General features: G+C 62.5%; 1 protein-coding gene across 1 annotated transcript in view; it reads right to left on the bottom strand.

Annotated features, from left to right (window-relative positions):
- Positions 1–18290, bottom strand: part of zbtb47b (zinc finger and BTB domain containing 47b) — a 214936-nt gene that overhangs the window by 23329 nt on the left and 173317 nt on the right.

Here is an 18290-nt window from a genome sequence, read left to right as displayed (position 1 = left end):
AATGTCTCTCTACAGGACCATATCCACTGACTACAGTATCTTTACACCTACTGACACATTCCCCCATCCCCATCCAGTCTGACCCATTCCTCCCCTGTCACCATCCAGTCTGACCCATTCCCCCCTGTCCCCATCCAGACTGACCCATTCCCCTCCCTGTCCCCATCCAGTCTGACCCATTCCCCCCTGTCCCCATCCAGCCTGACCCATTCCACCCCTGTCCCCATCCAGTCTGACCCATTCCCCCCCTGACCCCATCCAGTCTGACCCATTCCCCCTCTGTCCCCATCCAGTCTGACCTATCCCCCCCTGTCCCCATCCACTCTGACACATTCCCCCCCTGTCCCCATCCAGCCTGACCCATTCCCCCCCGTCCCCATCCACTCTGACACCCACGTCCCCATCCAGTCTGACCCATCCCCCCATCCCCATCCAGTCTGACCCATTCCCCCCTGTCCCCATCCAGACTGACCCATTCCCTTCCCTGTCCCCATCCACTCTGACACATTCCCCCCCTGTCCCCGTCCAGTCTGACCCATTCCCCCCCCCTGTCCCCATCTACTCTGACCCATTTCCCCGCTGTCCCCATCCAGTCTGACCCCCTGTCCCCATCCAGTCTGACCCATTCCCCCTGCCCCCATCCAGTCTGACCCATCCCCCCTTGTCCCCATCCAGCCTGACCCATTCCCCCCCGTCCCCATCCACTCTGACACCCCCGTCCCCATCCAGTCTGACCACCCTGTCCCCATCCACTCTGACCCATTTCCCCCCTGTCCCCATCCAGTTTGACCCCCCTGTCCCCATCCAGTCTGACCCATTCCCCCTGCCCCCATCCAGTCTGACCCATCCCCCCCTTGTCCCCATCCAGCCTGACCCATCCCCCCCCCGTCCCCATCCACTCTGACACCCCCGTCCCCATCCAGTCTGACCCATCCCCCCATCCCCATCCAGTCTGACCCATTCCCCCCGTCCCCATCCAGACTGACCCATTCCCTTCCCTGTCCCCATCCAGTCTGACCCATTCCCCCCTGTCCCCATCCAGCCTGACCCATTCCACCCCTGTCCCCATCCAGTCTGACCCATTCCAACCCTGACCCCATCCAGTCTGACCCATCCCCCCTTGTCCGCATCCAGCCTGACCCATTCCCCCCCTGTCCCCATCCAGTCTGACCCCCCCTGTCACAATCCAGTCTGGATCCCCCTGTCCCCATCCAGTCTGACCCCCCCCCCTGTCACAATCCAGTCTGGATCCCCCCTGTCCCCATCCAGTCTGAGCCATCCCCCCTGTCCCCATCCAGTCTGACCCATTCCCCCCTTTCCCCATCCAGTCTGACCCATTCCCCCCTGTCCCCATCCAGTCTGACCCATTCCCCTCCCTGTCCCCATCCAGCCTGACCCATTCCCCCGTCCCAATCCACTCTGACACCCCCATCCCCATCCAGTCTGACCCATCCCCCCCGTCCCCATCCAGTCTGACCCATCCCCATGTCCCCATCCAGTCTGACCAACCCCCCCGTCCCCATCAAGTCTGACCCAATCCCCCCTGTCCCAATCCAGTCTGACTCACCACCTCCCCTGTCCCCATCCAGTCTGACCCACCCCCCCGTCCGCATCCAGTCTGACCCATTCCCTACTGTCCCCATCCAGCCTGACCCATTCCCCCCGTCACAATCCACTCTGACACCCCCATCCCCATCCAGTCTGACCCATTCCCCCCTGTCCCCCTCCAGTCTGAACCATTCCCCCCATGTCCCCATCCAGTCTGTCCAATCACCCCTGTCCCCATCCAGTCTGACCCATTCCCCCCCCCCTGTCCACATCCAGTCTGACTCACCACCTCCCCTGTCCCCATCCAGTCTGACCCATTCCCCCCCTTTCCCCATAAAGTCTGACCCATTCCACTCCCTGTCCCCATCCAGTCTGACCCATTCCCCCCTGTCCCCATTCAGCCTGACCCATTCCACCCCTGTCCCCATCCAGTCTGACCCATTCCCCCCCTGTCCCCATCCAGTCTGACCCATTCCCCCCCTTCCCCATCCAATCTGAACCCCCCTGTCACAATCCAGTCTGGATCCCCCCTGTCCCCATCCAGTCTGACCCATTCCCCCCTGTCCCCATCCAGTCTGACACCCCCACCTGTCCCCATCCAGTCTGACCCATTCCCCCCTGTCCCCATCCAGTCTGACCCATTCCCCCCCTTTCCCCATCCAGTCTGACCCATTCCCCCCCTTTCCCCATCCAGTCTGACCCATTCCCCCCCTGTCCCCATCCAGTCTGACCCATTCCCCCCCTGTCCCCATCCAGTCTGACCCATCACCTCTGTCCCCATCCAGTCTGACCCATCCCCCCTGTCCCCATCCAGTCTGACCCATTCCCCCCTGTCCCAATCCAGTCTGACCCATTCCCCTCCTTGTCCCCATCCAGCCTGACCCATTCCCCCCGTCCCAATTCACTCTGACACCCCCATCCCCACCCAGTCTGACCCATCACCCCCGTCCCCATCCAGTCTGACCCATTCCCCCCTGTCCCCATCCAGTCTGAACCATTCCCCCCGTGTCCCCACCCAGTTTGACCAACCCCCCGTCCCCATCAAGTCTGACCCATTCCCCCCCTGTCCCCATCCAGTCTGACCCATTCCCCCCTGTCCCCATCCAGTCTGATCCATCCCCCCTGTCCCCATCCAGTCGGAGCCATCTCCCCTGTCCCCATCCAGTCTGACCCATTCCCCCCTGTCACCATCCAGTCTGACCCATTCCCCTCCCTGTCCCCATCCAGCCTGACCCATTACCCCCGTCCCAATTCACTCTGACACCCCCATCCCCATCCAGTCTGACCCATCCCCCCCGTCCCCATCCAGTCTGACCCATTCCCCCCTGTCCCAATCCAGTCTGACCAACCCCCCCATCCCCATCAAGTGTGACCCATTCCCCCCTGTCCCAATCCAGTCTGACTCACCACCTCCCCTGTCCCCATCCAGGCTGACCCACCCCCCCGTCCGCATCCAGTCTGACCCATTCCCTACTGTCCCCATCCAGCCTGACCCATTCCCCCCGTCCCAATCCACTCTGACACCCCCATCCTCATCCAGTCTGACCCATTCCCCACTGTCCCCCTCCAGTCTGAACCATTCCCCCCATGTCCCCATCCAGTCTGACCAACCCCCCCGTCCCCATCAAGTCTGACCCATTCCCCCCTGTCCCAATCCAGTCTGACTCACCACCTTCCCTGTCCCCATCCAGTCTGACCCACCCCCCCGTCCGCATCCAGTCTGACCCATTCCCTACTGTCCCCATCCAGCCTGACCCATTCCCCCCGTCACAATCCACTCTGACACCCCCATCCCCATCCAGTCTGACCCATTCCCCCCGGTCCCCCTCCATTCTGAACCATTCCCCCATGTCCCCATCCAGTCTGTCCAATCACCCCTGTCCCCATCCAGTCTGACCCATTCCCCCCCCTGTCCACATCCAGTCTGACTCACCACCTCCCCTGTCCCCATCCAGTCTGACACATTCCCCCTGTCCCCATCCAGTCTGACCCATTCCCCCCCTTTCCCCATAAAGTCTGACCCATTCCCCTCCCTGTCCCCATCCAGTCTGACCCATTCCCCCCCTTTCCCCATAAAGTCTGACCCATTCCCCTCCCTGTCCCCATCCAGTCTGACCCATTCCCCCCTGTCCCCATTCAGCCTGACCCATTCCACCCCTGTCCCCATCCAGTCTGACCCATTCCCCCCCTGTCCCCATCCAGTCTGACCCATTCCCGCCCTGTCCCCATCCAGTCTGAACCCCCCTGTCACAATCCAGTCTGGATCCCCCCTGTCCCCATCCAGTCTGACCCATTCCCCCCTGTCCCCATCCAGTCTGACACCCCCACCTGTCCCCATCCAGTCTGACCCATTCCCCCCTGTCCCCATCCAGTCGGACCCATCCCCCCCTTTCCCCATCCAGTCTGACCCATTCCCCCCTGTCCCCATCCAGTCTGACCCATTCCCCCCCTGTCCCCATCCAGTCTGACCCATTCCCCCCTGTCCCCATCCAGTCTGACCCATTCCCCCCCTGTCCCCATCCAGTCTTACCCATCTCCCCCCTTTTCCCATCCAGTCTGACCCATTCCCCCCTGTCCCCATCCAGTCTGACCCATTCCCCTCCCTGTCCCCATCCAGCCTGACCCATTGCCCACGTCCCAATTCACTCTGACACCCCCATCCCCATCCAGTCTGACCCATCCCCCCCGTCCCCATCCAGTCTGACCCATTCCCCCCTGTCCCCATCCAGTCTGAACCATTCCCCCCATGTCCCCATCCAGTCTGACCAACCCCCCGTCCCCGTCAAGTCTGAACCATTCCCCCCCTGTCCCCATCCAGTCTGACCCATTCCCCCCTGTCCCCATCCAGTCTGAGCCATCCCCCCTGTCCCCATCCAGTCTGAGCCATCCCCCCTGTACCCATCCAGTCTGAACCATTCCCCCCTGTCCCCATCCAGTCTGACCCATTCCCCTCCCTGTCCCCATCCAGCCTGACCCATTCCCCCCGTCCCAATTCACTCTGACACCCCCATCCCCATCCAGTCTGACCCATCCCCCCTGTCCCCATCCAGTCTGACCCATTCCCCCCTGTCCCCATCCAGTCTGACCCATTCCCCCCCTGTCCCAATCCAGTCTGACTCACCACCTCCCCTGTCCCCATCCAGGCAGACCGACCACCCCGTCCGCATCCAGTCTGACCCATTCCCCCCTGTCCCCATCCAGTCTGAACCATTCCCCCCATGTCCCCATCCAGTCTGACCAACCCCCCGTCCCCGTCAAGTCTGAACCATTCCCCCCCTGTCCCCATCCAGTCTGAGCCATCCCCCCTGTCCCCATCCAGTCTGAGCCATCCCCCCTGTACCCATCCAGTCTGAACCATTCCCCCCTGTCCCCATCCAGTCTGACCCATTCCCCTCCCTGTCCCCATCCAGCCTGACCCATTCCCCCCGTCCCAATTCACTCTGACACCCCCATCCCCATCCAGTCTGACCCATCCCCCCTGTCCCCATCCAGTCTGACCCATTCCCCCCGTCCCAATCCACTCTGACACCCCCATCCCCATCCAGTCTGACCCATTCCCCACTGTCCCCCTCCAGTCTGAACCATTCCCCCCATGTCCCCATCCAGTCTGACCAACCCCCCCTGTCCCCATCCAGTCTGACCCATTCCCCTCTGTCCCCAACCAGTCTGACCCATTCCCCTCCCTGTCCCCATCCAGTCTGACCCATTCCCCTCCCTGTCCCCATCCAGTCTGACCCATTTCCCTCCTGCCCCCTTCCAGTCTGACCCATCCCCCCTGTCCACATCCAGCCAGACCCATTCCACCCTGTCCCCATCAAGTCTGACCCCCCCCTGTCCCCATCCAGTCTGACCCATACCCACCCCTGTCCCCATCCAGTCTGACCCATTCCCCCCTGTCCCCATCCAGTCTGACACCCCCACCTGTCCCCATCCAGTCTGACCCTTCCCCCCTGTCCCCATCCAGCCAGACCCATTCCCCCCTGTCCCCATCCAGTCTGACCGCCCCCTGTCCCCATCCAGTCTGACCCATTCCCCCTGTCCCCATTCAGCCTGACCCATTCCACCCCTGTCCCCATCCAGTCTGACCCATTCCCCCCCTGTCCTCATCCAGTCTGACCCATTCCCGCCCTGTCCCCATCCAGTCTGAACCCCCCTGTCACAATCCAGTCTGGATCCCCCCTGTCCCCATCCAGTCTGACCCATTCCCCCCTGTCCCCATCCAGTCTGACACCCCCACCTGTCCCCATCCAGTCTGACCCATTCCCCACTGTCCCCATCCAGTCTGACCATTCCCCCCCTTTCCCCATCCAGTCTGACCCATTCCCCCCCTGTCCCCATCCAGTCTGACCCATTCCCCCCTGTCCCCATCCAGTCTGACCCATTCCCCCCCTGTCCCCATCCAGTCTGACCCATCCCCCCTGTCCCCATCCAGTCTGACCCATTCCCCACTGTCCCCATCCAGTCTGACCCATTCCCCTCCCTGTCCCCATCCAGCCTGACCCATTCCCCCCATCCCAATTCACTCTGACACCCCCATCCCCATCCAGTATGACCCATCCCCCCCGTCCCCATCCAGTCTGACCCATTCCCCTCTGTCCCCATCCAGTCTGAACCATTCCCCCCATGTCCCCATCCAGTCTGACCAACCCCCCGCCCCCGTCAAGTCTGACCCATTCCCCCCCTGTCCCCATCCAGTCTGACCCATTCCCCCCTGTCCCCATTCAGTCTGAGCCATCCCCCCTGTCCCCATCCAGTCTGAGCCATCCCCCCTGTCCCCATCCAGTCTGACCCATTCCCCCCTGTCCCCATCCAGTCTGACCCATTCCCCTCCCTGTCCCCATCCAGCCTGACCCATCCCCCCCGTCCCCATCCAGTCTGACCCATTCCCCCCTGTCCTCATCCAGTCTGAACCATTCCCCATCCAGTCTGACCAACCCCCCCGTCCCCATCAAGGCTGACCCATTCCCCCCTGTCCCAATCCAGTCTGACTCACCACCTCCCCTGTCCCCATCCAGGTTGACCCACCCCCCCGTCCGCATCCAGTCTGACCCATTCCCTACTGTCCCCATCCATCCTTACCCATTCCCCCCGTCCCAATCCACTCTGACACCCCCATCCCCATCCAGTCTGACCCATTCCCCACTGTCCCCCTCCAGTCTGAACCATTCCCCCCATGTCCCCATCCAGTCTGACCAACCCCCCCTGTCCCCATCCAGTCTGACCCATTCCCCCCCTGTCCCCATCCAGTCTGACTCACCACCTCCCCTGTCCCCATCCAGTCTGACACATTCCCCCCTGTCCCCATCCAGTCTGACCCATTCCCCCCCTTTTCCCATCCAGTCTGACCCATTCCCCCCTGTCCCCATCCAGTCTGACCCATTCCCCTCCCTGTCCCCATCCAGTCTGACCCATTCCCCTCCCTGTCCCCATCCAGTCTGACCAACCCCCCCTGTCCCCATCCAGTCTGACCCATTCCCCCCCTGTCCCCATCCAGTCTGACTCACCACCTCCCCTGTCCCCATCCAGTCTGACCCATTCCCCTCCCTGTCCCCATCCAGTCTGACCCATTCCCCTCCCTGTCCCCATCCAGTCTGACCAACCCCCCCTGTCCCCATCCAGTCTGACCCATTCCCCCCCTGTCCCCATCCAGTCTGACTCACCACCCCCCCTGTCCCCATCCAGTCTGACCCATTCCCCCCTGCCCCCATCCAGTCTGACCCATTCCCCCCTGTCCCCATCCAGTCTGACACACCACCCCCCTGTCCCAATCCAGTCTGACCCATTCCCCTCCCTGTCCCCATCCAGTCTGACCCATTTCCCCCTACCCCCTTCCAGTCTTACCCATCCCCCCTGTCCCCATCCAGCCAGACCCATTCCCCCCTGTCCCCAACCAGTCTGACCCCCCCCTTTCCCCATCCAGTCTGACCCATTCCCCCCTGTCCCCATCCAGTCTGACCCATTCCCCCCTGTCCACATCCAGTCTGCCCCATTCCCCCCTGTCCCCATCCAGTCTGACACCCCCCATGTCCCCATCCAGTCTGACCCATTTTCCCCTGTCCCAATCCAGTCTGACCCATTCCCTTCCCTGTCCCCATCCAGTCTGACCCATTTCCCCCTGCCCCCTTCCAGTCTGAACCATCCCCCCTGTCCCCATCCAGCCAGACCCATTCCCCCCTGTCCCCATCCAGTCTTACCCCCCCATGTCCCCATCCAGTCTGACCCATTCCCCCCTGTCCCCATCCAGTCTGACCCATTCCCCCCGTCCCAATCCACTCTGACACCCCCATCCCCATCCAGTCTGACCCATTCCCCACTGTCCCCCTCCAGTCTGACCCATTCCCCTCCCTGTCCCCATCCAGTCTGACCCATTTCCCCCTGCCCCCTTCCAGTCTTACCCATCCCCCCTGTCCCCATCCAGCCAGACCCATTCCCCCCTGTCCCCATCCAGTCTGACCCCCACATTTCCCCATCCAGTCTGACCCATTCCCCCTGTCCGCATCCAGTCTGACCCATTCCCCCTTGTCCACATCCAGTCTGCCCCATTCCCCCCTGTCCCCATCCAGTCTGACACCCCCCCATGTCTCCATCCAGTCTGACCGATTCCTCCCTCTGTCCCCATCAAGTCTGACCCATTCCCCCCTGTCCCCATCCAGTCTGACCCCCCCTGTCCCCATCCAGTCTGACCCATTCCCCCCTCTGTCCCCATCCAGTCTGACCCATTCCCCCCTGTCCCCATCCAGTCTGACCCCCCCCTGTCCCCATCCAGTCTGACCCATTCCCCCCTGCCCCCATCCAGTCTGACCCATTCCCCCCTGTCCCCATCCAGTCTGACACACCACCCCCCTGTCCCAATCCAGTCTGACCCATTCCCCTCCCTGTCCCCATCCAGTCTGACCCATTTCCCCCTGCCCCCTTCCAGTCTTACCCAACCCCCCCTGTCCCCATCCAGCCAGACCCATTCGCCCCTGTCCCCATCCAGTCTGACCCCCCCTGTCCCCATCCAGTCTGACCCATTCCCCCCTGTCCCCATCCAGTCTGACCCATTCCCCCGTGTCCACATCCAGTCTGCCCCATTCCCCCCTTGTCCCCATCCAGTCTGACACCCCCCCATGTCCCCATCCAGTCTGACCCATTCCCCCCTGTCCCCATCCAGTCTGACCCATTCCGCCCCTGTCCCCATCCAGTCTGACCGATTCCTCCCTCTGTCCCCATCAAGTCTGACCAATTCCCCTCTGTCCCCATCAAGTCTGACCAATTCCCCTTTGTCCCCATCCAGTCTGACACATTCCCCCCGCCCCCATCCAGTCTGACACCCCCGTCCCCATCCAGTCTGACCCATCCCCCCCGTCCCCATCCAGTCTGACCCATTCCCCCCTGTCCCCATCCAGTCTGACCCATTCCGCCCCTGTCCCCATCCAGTCTGACCGATTCCTCCCTCTGTCCCCATCAAGTCTGACCCATTCCCCCCTGTCCCCATCCAGTCTGACCCCCCCCTGTCCCCATCCAGTCTGACCCATTCCCCCCTCTGTCCCCATCCAGTCTGACCCATTCCCCCCTGTCCCCATCCAGTCTGACCCCCCCCTGTCCCCATCCAGTCTGACCCATTCCCCCCTGCCCCCATCCAGTCTGACCCATTCCCCCCTGTCCCCATCCAGTCTGACACACCACCCCCCTGTCCCAATCCAGTCTGACCCATTCCCCTCCCTGTCCCCATCCAGTCTGACCCATTTCCCCCTGCCCCCTTCCAGTCTTACCCATCCCCCCTGTCCCCATCCAGCCAGACCCATTCGCCCCTGTCCCCATCCAGTCTGACCCCCCCTGTCCCCATCCAGTCTGACCCATTCCCCCCTGTCCCCATCCAGTCTGACCCATTCCCCCGTGTCCACATCCAGTCTGCCCCATTCCCCCCTTGTCCCCATCCAGTCTGACACCCCCCCATGTCCCCATCCAGTCTGACCCATTCCCCCCTGTCCCCATCCAGTCTGACCCATTCCGCCCCTGTCCCCATCCAGTCTGACCGATTCCTCCCTCTGTCCCCATCAAGTCTGACCAATTCCCCTCTGTCCCCATCAAGTCTGACCAATTCCCCTCTGTCCCCATCCAGTCTGACCCATTCCCCCCGCCCCCATCCAGTCTGACACCCCCGTCCCCATCCAGTCTGACCCATCCCCCCCGTCCCCATCCAGTCTGACCCATTACCCCTGTCCCCAGCCAGTCTGACCCATTCCCCTCCCTGTCCCCATCCAGTCTGACCCATTCCCCCCTGTCCCCATCCAGCCAGACCCATTCCCCCCTGTCCCCATCCAGTCTGACCCCCCCTGTCCCCATCCAGTCTGACCCATTCCCCCCCTGTCCACATCCAGTCTGCCCCATTCCACCCCTGTCCCAATCCAGTCTGACACCCTCCCCTGTCCCCATCCAGTCTGACCCATTCCCCCTGTCCCCATCCAGTCTGACCCATTCCCCCCTGTCCCCATCCAGTCTGACCGATTCCCCCCTGTCCCCATCCAGTATGACACATTCCCCCCCTGACCCCATCCAGTCTGACCCATCCCCCCTGTCCCCATCCAGTCTGACCCATTCCCCCCTGTCCCCATCCAGCCAGACCCATTCCCCCCTGTCCCCATCCAGTCTGAACCATTCCCCCCTGTCCACATCCAGTCTGCCCCATTCCTCCCCTGTCCCCATCCAGTCTGACCCATTCCCCCCTGTCCCCATCCAGTCTGACACACCACCCCCCTGTCCCAATCCAGTCTGACCCATTCCCCTCCCTGTCCCCATCCAGTCTGACCCATTTCCCCCTGCCCCCTTCCAGTCTTACCCATCCCCCCTGTCCCCATCCAGCCAGACCCATTCACCCCTGTCCCCATCCAGTCTGACCCCCCCTGTCCCCATCCAGTCTGACCCATTCCCCCCTGTCCCCATCCAGTCTGACCCATTCCCCCGTGTCCACATCCAGTCTGCCCCATTCCCCCCTTGTCCCCATCCAGTCTGACACCCCCCCATGTCCCCATCCAGTCTGACCCATTCCCCCCTGTCCCCATCCAGTCTGACCCATTCCGCCCCTGTCCCCATCCAGTCTGACCGATTCCTCCCTCTGTCCCCATCAAGTCTGACCAATTCCCCTCTGTCCCCATCAAGTCTGACCAATTCCCCTCTGTCCCCATCCAGTCTGACCCATTCCCCCCGCCCCCATCCAGTCTGACACCCCCGTCCCCATCCAGTCTGACCCATCCCCCCCGTCCCCATCCAGTCTGACCCATTACCCCTGTCCCCAGCCAGTCTGACCCATTCCCCTCCCTGTCCCCATCTAGTCTGACCCATTCCCCCCTGTCCCCATCCAGCCAGACCCATTCCCCCCTGTCCCCATCCAGTCTGACCCCCCCTGTCCCCATCCAGTCTGACCCATTCCCCCCCTGTCCACATCCAGTCTGCCCCATTCCACCCCTGTCCCAATCCAGTCTGACACCCTCCCCTGTCCCCATCCAGTCTGACCCATTCCCCCCCTGTCCCCATCCAGTCTGACCCATTCCCCCCTGTCCCCATCCAGTCTGACCCATCCCCCCTGTCCCCATCCAGTCTGACCCATTCCCCCCTGTCCCCATCCAGCCAGACCCATTCCCCCCTGTCCCCATCCAGTCTGAACCATTCCCCCCTGTCCACATCCAGTCTGCCCCATTCCTCCCCTGTCCCCATCCAGTCTGACCCATTCCCCCCTGTCCCCATCCAGTCTGACCCATTCCCCCTGTCCCTATCCAGTCTGACCGATTCCTCCCTCTGTCCCCATCAAGTCTGACCCATTCCCCCCTGTCCCCATCCAGTCTGACCCACCCCCCCGTCCGCATCCAGTCTGACCCATTCCCTACTGTCCCCATCCAGTCTGAACCATTCCCCCCTGTCCCCATCCAGTCTGACCCATTCCCCTCCCTGTCCTCATCCAGTCTGACCCATTCCCCCTTGTCCCCATCCAGTCTGACCCATTCCCCCCATGTCCCCATCCAGTCTGACCAACCCCCCTGTCCCCATCAAGTCTGACCCATTCCCCCCCTGTCCCCATCCAATCTGACCCATTCCCCCCTGTCCCCATCAAGTCTGACCCATTCCCCCCTGTCCCCTTCCAGTCTGACCCATTCCCTCCTGTCCCCATCCAGTCTGACCGATTCCCCCCCTGTCCACATCCAGTCTGACCCATTCCCCCCCCTGACCCAATCCAGTCTGACCCATTCCCCCATGTCCCCATCCAGTCTGACCCATTCCCCTCCCTGTCCCCTTCCAGTCTGACCCATTCCCCCCTGTCCCCATCCAGCCAGACCCATTCCCCCCTGTACCCATCCAGTCTGACCCCCCCGTCCCCATCCAGTCAGACCCATTCCCCCGCTGTCCCCATCCAGTTTGACCCATTCCCCCCTGTCCACATCCAGTCTGACCCATTCCCCCCTTGTCCCCATCCAGTCTGACACCCCCCCATGTCCCCATCCAGTCTAGACCATTCCCCCCTGTCCCCATCCAGTCTGACCCATTCCCCACTGTCCCCATCCTGTCTGACCGATTCCTCCCTCTGTCCCCATCAAGTCTGACCCATTCCCCCTGTCCCCATCCAGTCTGACCCATTCCCCCCTGTCCCTATCCAGTCTGAACGATTCCTCCCTCTGTCCCCATCAAGTCTGACCCATTCCCCCCTGTCCCCATCCAGTCTGACCCACCCCCCCGTCCGCATCCAGTCTGACCCATTCCCTACTGTCCCCATCCAGTCTGAACCATTCCCCCCGTCCCCATCCAGTCTGACCCATTCCCTCTTGTCCCCATCCAGTCTGACCCATTCCCCCCATGTCCCCATCCAGTCTGACCAACCCCCCTGTCCCCATCAAGTCTGACACATTCCCCCCCTGTCCCCATCCAATCTGACCCATTCCCCCCTGTCCCCATCAAGTCTGACCCATTCCCCCTTGTCCCCATCCAGTCTGACCCATTCCCTCCTGTCCCCATCCAGTCTGACCGATTCCCCCCCCTGTCCACATCCAGTCTGACCCATTCCCCCTTGTCCCCATCCAGTCTGACCCATTCCCCCCATGTCCCCATCCAGTCTGACCAACCCCCCTGTCCCCATCAAGTCTGACCCATTCCCCCCCTGTCCCCATCCAATCTGACCCATTCCCCCCTGTCCCCATCCAGTCTGACCCATTCCCTCCTGTCCCCATCCAGTCTGACCGATTCCCCTCCTTTCCCCATCCAGTCTGACCGATTCCCCTCCCTGTCCCCATCCAGTCTGACACATTCCCCCCTGTCCCCATCCAGTCTGACCCATTCCCCCCCTTTTCCCATCCAGTCTGACCCATTCCCCCCTGTCCCCATCCAGTCTGACCCATTCCCCTCCCTGTCCCCATCCAGTCTGACCCATTCCCCTCCCTGTCCCCATCCAGTCTGACCAACCCCCCCTGTCCCCATCCAGTCTGACCCATTCCCCCCCTGTCCCAATCCAGTCTGACTCACCACCTCCCCTGTCCCCATCCAGTCTGACACATTCCCCCCTGTCCCCATCCAGTCTGACCCATTCCCCCCCTTTTCCCATCCAGTCTGACCCATTCCCCCCTGTCCCCATCCAGTCTGACCCATTCCCCTCCCTGTCCCCATCCAGTCTTACCCATTCCCCTCCCTGTCCCCATCCAGTCTGACCAACCCCCCCTGTCCCCATCCAGTCTGACCCATTCCCCCCCTGTCCCCATCCAGTCTGACTCACCACCTCCCCTGTCCCCATCCAGTCTGACACATTCCCCCCTGTCCCCATCCAGTCTGACCCATTCCCCCCCTTTTCCCATCCAGTCTGACCCATTCCCCCCTGTCCCCATCCAGTCTGACCCATTCCCCTCCCTGTCCCCATCCAGTCTGACCCATTCCCCTCCCTGTCCCAATCCAGTCTGACCCATTTCCCCCCTGCACCCTTCCAGTCTGACCCATCCCCCCTGTCCACATCCAGCCAGACCCATTCCACCCTGTCCCCATCCAGTCTGACCCCCCACTGTCCCCATCCAGTCTGACCCATACCCCCCCTGTCCCCATCCAGACTCACCCATTCCCCCCTGTCCCCATCCAGTCTGACACCCCCACCTGTCCCCATCCAGTCTGACCCTTCCCTCCTGTCCCCATCCAGCCAGACCCATTCCCCCCTGTCCCCATCCAGTCTGACCCCCCCTGTCCCCATCCAGTCTGACCCATTCCCCCCTGCCCCCATCCAGTCTGACCCATTCCCCCCTGTCCCCATCCAGTCTGACACACCACCCCCCTGTCCCAATCCAGTCTGACCCATTCCCCTCCCTGTCCCCATCCAGTCTGACCCATTTCCCCCTACCCCCTTCCAGTCTTACCCATCCCCCCTGTCCCCATCCAGCCAGACCCATTCCCCCCTGTCCCCAACCAGTCTGACCCCCCCCTTTCCCCATCAAGTCTGACCCATTCCCCCCTGTCCCCATCCAGTCTGACCCATTCCCCCCTGTCCACATCCAGTCTGCCCCATTCCCCCCTGTCCCCATCCAGTCTGACACCCCCCATGTCCCCATCCAGTCTGACCCATTTTCCCCTGTCCCAATCCAGTCTGACCCATTCCCTTCCCTGTCCCCATCCAGTCTGACCCATTTCCCCCTGCCCCCTTCCAGTCTGAACCATCCCCCCTGTCCCCATCCAGCCAGACCCATTCCCCCCTGTCCCCATCCAGTCTGACCCCCCCCATGTCCCCATCCAGTCTGACCCATTCCCCCCTGTCCCCATCCAGTCTGACCCATTCCCCCCGTCCCAATCCACTCTGACACCCCCATCCCCATCCAGTCTGACCCATTCCCCACTGTCCCCCTCCAGTCTGACCCATTCCCCTCCCTGTCCCCATCCAGTCTGACCCATTTCCCCCTGCCCCCTTCCAGTCTTACCCATCCCCCCTGTCCCCATCCAGCCAGACCCATTCCCCCTGTCCGCATCCAGTCTGACCCATTCCCCCTTGTCCACATCCAGTCTGCCCCATTCCCCCCTGTCCCCATCCAGTCTGACACCCCCCATGTCTCCATCCAGTCTGACCCATTCCCCCCTGTCCCCATCCAGTCTGACCCATTCCGCCCCTGTCCCCATCCAGTCTGACCGATTCCTCCCTCTGTCCCCATCAAGTCTGACCCATTCCCCCCTGTCCCCATCCAGTCTGACCCCCCCCTGTCCCCATCCAGTCTGACCCATTCCCCCCTCTGTCCCCATCCAGTCTGACCCATTCCCCCCTGTCCCCATCCAGTCTGACCCCCCCTGTCCCCATCCAGTCTGACCCATTCCCCCCTGCCCCCATCCAGTCTGACCCATTCCCCCCTGTCCCCATCCAGTCTGACACACCACCCCCCTGTCCCAATCCAGTCTGACCCATTCCCCTCCCTGTCCCCATCCAGTCTGACCCATTTCCCCCTGCCCCCTTCCAGTCTTACCCATCCCCCCTGTCCCCATCCAGCCAGACCCATTCGCCCCTGTCCCCATCCAGTCTGACCCCCCCTGTCCCCATCCAGTCTGACCCATTCCCCCCTGTCCCCATCCAGTCTGACCCATTCCCCCGTGTCCACATCCAGTCTGCCCCATTCCCCCCTTGTCCCCATCCAGTCTGACACCCCCCCCATGTCCCCATCCAGTCTGACCCATTCCCCCCTGTCCCCATCCAGTCTGACCCATTCCGCCCCTGTCCCCATCCAGTCTGACCGATTCCTCCCTCTGTCCCCATCAAGTCTGACCAATTCCCCTCTGTCCCCATCAAGTCTGACCAATTCCCCTCTGTCCCCATCCAGTCTGACCCATTCCCCCCTGTCCCCATCCAGTCTGACCCCCCCTGTCCCCATCCAGTCTGACCCATTCCCCCCCTGTCCACATCCAGTCTGCCCCATTCCACCCCTGTCCCAATCCAGTCTGACACCCTCCCCTGTCCCCATCCAGTCTGACCCATTCCCCCCTGTCCCCATCCAGTCTGACCCATTCCCCCCTGTCCCCATCCAGTCTGACCGATTCCCCCCTGTCCCCATCCAGTATGACACATTCCCCCCCTGACCCCATCCAGTCTGACCCATCCCCCCTGTCCCCATCCAGTCTGACCCATTCCCCCCTGTCCCCATCCAGCCAGACCCATTCCCCCCTGTCCCCATCCAGTCTGAACCATTCCCCCCTGTCCACATCCAGTCTGCCCCATTCCTCCCCTGTCCCCATCCAGTCTGACCCATTCCCCCCTGTCCCCATCCAGTCTGACACACCACCCCCCTGTCCCAATCCAGTCTGACCCATTCCCCTCCCTGTCCCCATCCAGTCTGACCCATTTCCCCCTGCCCCCTTCCAGTCTTACCCATCCCCCCTGTCCCCATCCAGCCAGACCCATTCACCCCTGTCCCCATCCAGTCTGACCCCCCCTGTCCCCATCCAGTCTGACCCATTCCCCCCTGTCCCCATCCAGTCTGACCCATTCCCCCCTGTCCCCATCCAGTATGACACATTCCCCCCCTGACCCCATCCAGTCTGACCCATCCCCCCTGTCCCCATCCAGTCTGACCCATTCCCCCCTGTCCCCATCCAGCCAGACCCATTCCCCCCTGTCCCCATCCAGTCTGAACCATTCCCCCCTGTCCACATCCAGTCTGCCCCATTCCTCCCCTGTCCCCATCCAATCTGACCCATTCCCCCCTGTCCCCATCCAGTCTGACACACCACCCCCCTGTCCCAATCCAGTCTGACCCATTCCCCTCCCTGTCCCCATCCAGTCTGACCCATTTCCCCCTGCCCCCTTCCAGTCTTACCCATCACCCCTGTCCCCATCCAGCCAGACCCATTCACCACTGTCCCCATCCAGTCTGACCCCCCCTGTCCCCATCCAGTCTGACCCATTCCCCCCTGTCCCCATCCAGTCTGACCCATTCCCCCGTGTCCACATCCAGTCTGCCCCATTCCCCCCTTGTCCCCATCCAGTCTGACACCCCCCCATGTCCCCATCCAGTCTGACCCATTCCCCCCTGTCCCCATCCAGTCTGACCCATTCCGCCCCTGTCCCCATCCAGTCTGACCGATTCCTCCCTCTGTCCCCATCAAGTCTGACCAATTCCCCTCTGTCCCCATCCAGTCTGACCCATTCCCCCCGCCCCCATCCAGTCTGACACCCCCGTCCCCATCCAGTCTGACCCATCCCCCCCGTCCCCATCCAGTCTGACCCATTACCCCTGTCCCCAGCCAGTCTGACCCATTCCCCTCCCTGTCCCCATCTAGTCTGACCCATTCCCCCCTGTCCCCATCCAGCCAGACCCATTCCCCCCTGTCCCCATCCAGTCTGACCCCCCCTGTCCCCATCCAGTCTGACCCATTCCCCCCCTGTCCACATCCAGTCTGCCCCATTCCACCCCTGTCCCAATCCAGTCTGACACCCTCCCCTGTCCCCATCCAGTCTGACCCATTCCCCCCTGTCCCCATCCAGTCTGACCCATTCCCCCCTGTCCCCATCCAGTCTGACCGATTCCCCCCTGTCCCCATCCAGTATGACACATTCCCCCCCTGACCCCATCCAGTCTGACCCATCCCCCCTGTCCCCATCCAGTCTGACCCATTCCCCCCTGTCCCCATCCAGCCAGACCCATTCCCCCCTGTCCCCATCCAGTCTGAACCATTCCCCCCTGTCCACATCCAGTCTGCCCCATTCCTCCCCTGTCCCCATCCAGTCTGACCCATTCCCCCCTGTCCCCATCCAGTCTGACCCATTCCCCCTGTCCCTATCCAGTCTGACCGATTCCTCTCTCTGTCACCATCAAGTCTGACCCATTCCCCCCTGTCCCCATCCAGTCTGACCCACCCCCCCGTCCGCATCCAGTCTGACCCATTCCCTACTGTCCCCATCCAGTCTGAACCATTCCCCCCTGTCCCCATCCAGTCTGACCCATTCCCCTCCCTGTCCTCATCCAGTCTGACCCATTCCCCCTTGTCCCCATCCAGTCTGACCCATTCCCCCCATGTCCCCATCCAGTCTGACCAACCCCCCTGTCCCCATCAAGTCTGACCCATTCCCCCCCTGTCCCCATCCAATCTGACCCATTCCCCCCTGTCCCCATCAAGTCTGACCCATTCCCCCCTGTCCCCATCCAGTCTGACCCATTCCCTCCTGTCCCCATCCAGTCTGACCGATTCCCCCCCTGTCCACATCCAGTCTGACCCATTCCCCCCCCTGACCCAATCCAGTCTGACCCATTCCCCCATGTCCCCATCCAGTCTGACCCATTCCCCTCCCTGTCCCCTTCCAGTCTGACCCATTCGCCCCTGTCCCCATCCAGCCAGACCCATTCCCCCCTGTACCCATCCAGTCTGACCCCCAAGTCCCCATCCAGTCAGACCCATTCCCCCCCTGTCCCCATCCAGTTTGACCCATTCCCCCCTGTCCACATCCAGTCTGACCCATTCCCCCCTTGTCCCCATCCAGTCTGACACCCCCCCATGTCCCCATCCAGTCTGACCCATTCCCCCCTGTCCCCATCCAGTCTGACCCATTCCCCACTGTCCCCATCCTGTCTGACCGATTCCTCCCTCTGTCCCCATCAAGTCTGACCCATTCCCCCTGTCCCCATCCAGTCTGACCCATTCCCCCCTGTCCCTATCCAGTCTGACCGATTCCTCCCTCTGTCCCCATCAAGTCTGACCCATTCCCCCCTGTCCCCATCCAGTCTGACCCACCCCCCCGTCCGCATCCAGTCTGACCCATTCCCTAC

This window comes from Oncorhynchus mykiss, chromosome 15 (genome assembly GCF_057628025.1).
Source record: "Oncorhynchus mykiss isolate SJ-2025 chromosome 15, ASM5762802v1, whole genome shotgun sequence".
In the NCBI taxonomy this organism is placed as follows: Eukaryota; Metazoa; Chordata; class Actinopteri; order Salmoniformes; family Salmonidae; genus Oncorhynchus; species Oncorhynchus mykiss.
The sequence above is the reverse complement of the archived record's forward strand: the minus strand, read 5'-3'. Positions and strand labels throughout refer to the sequence as shown.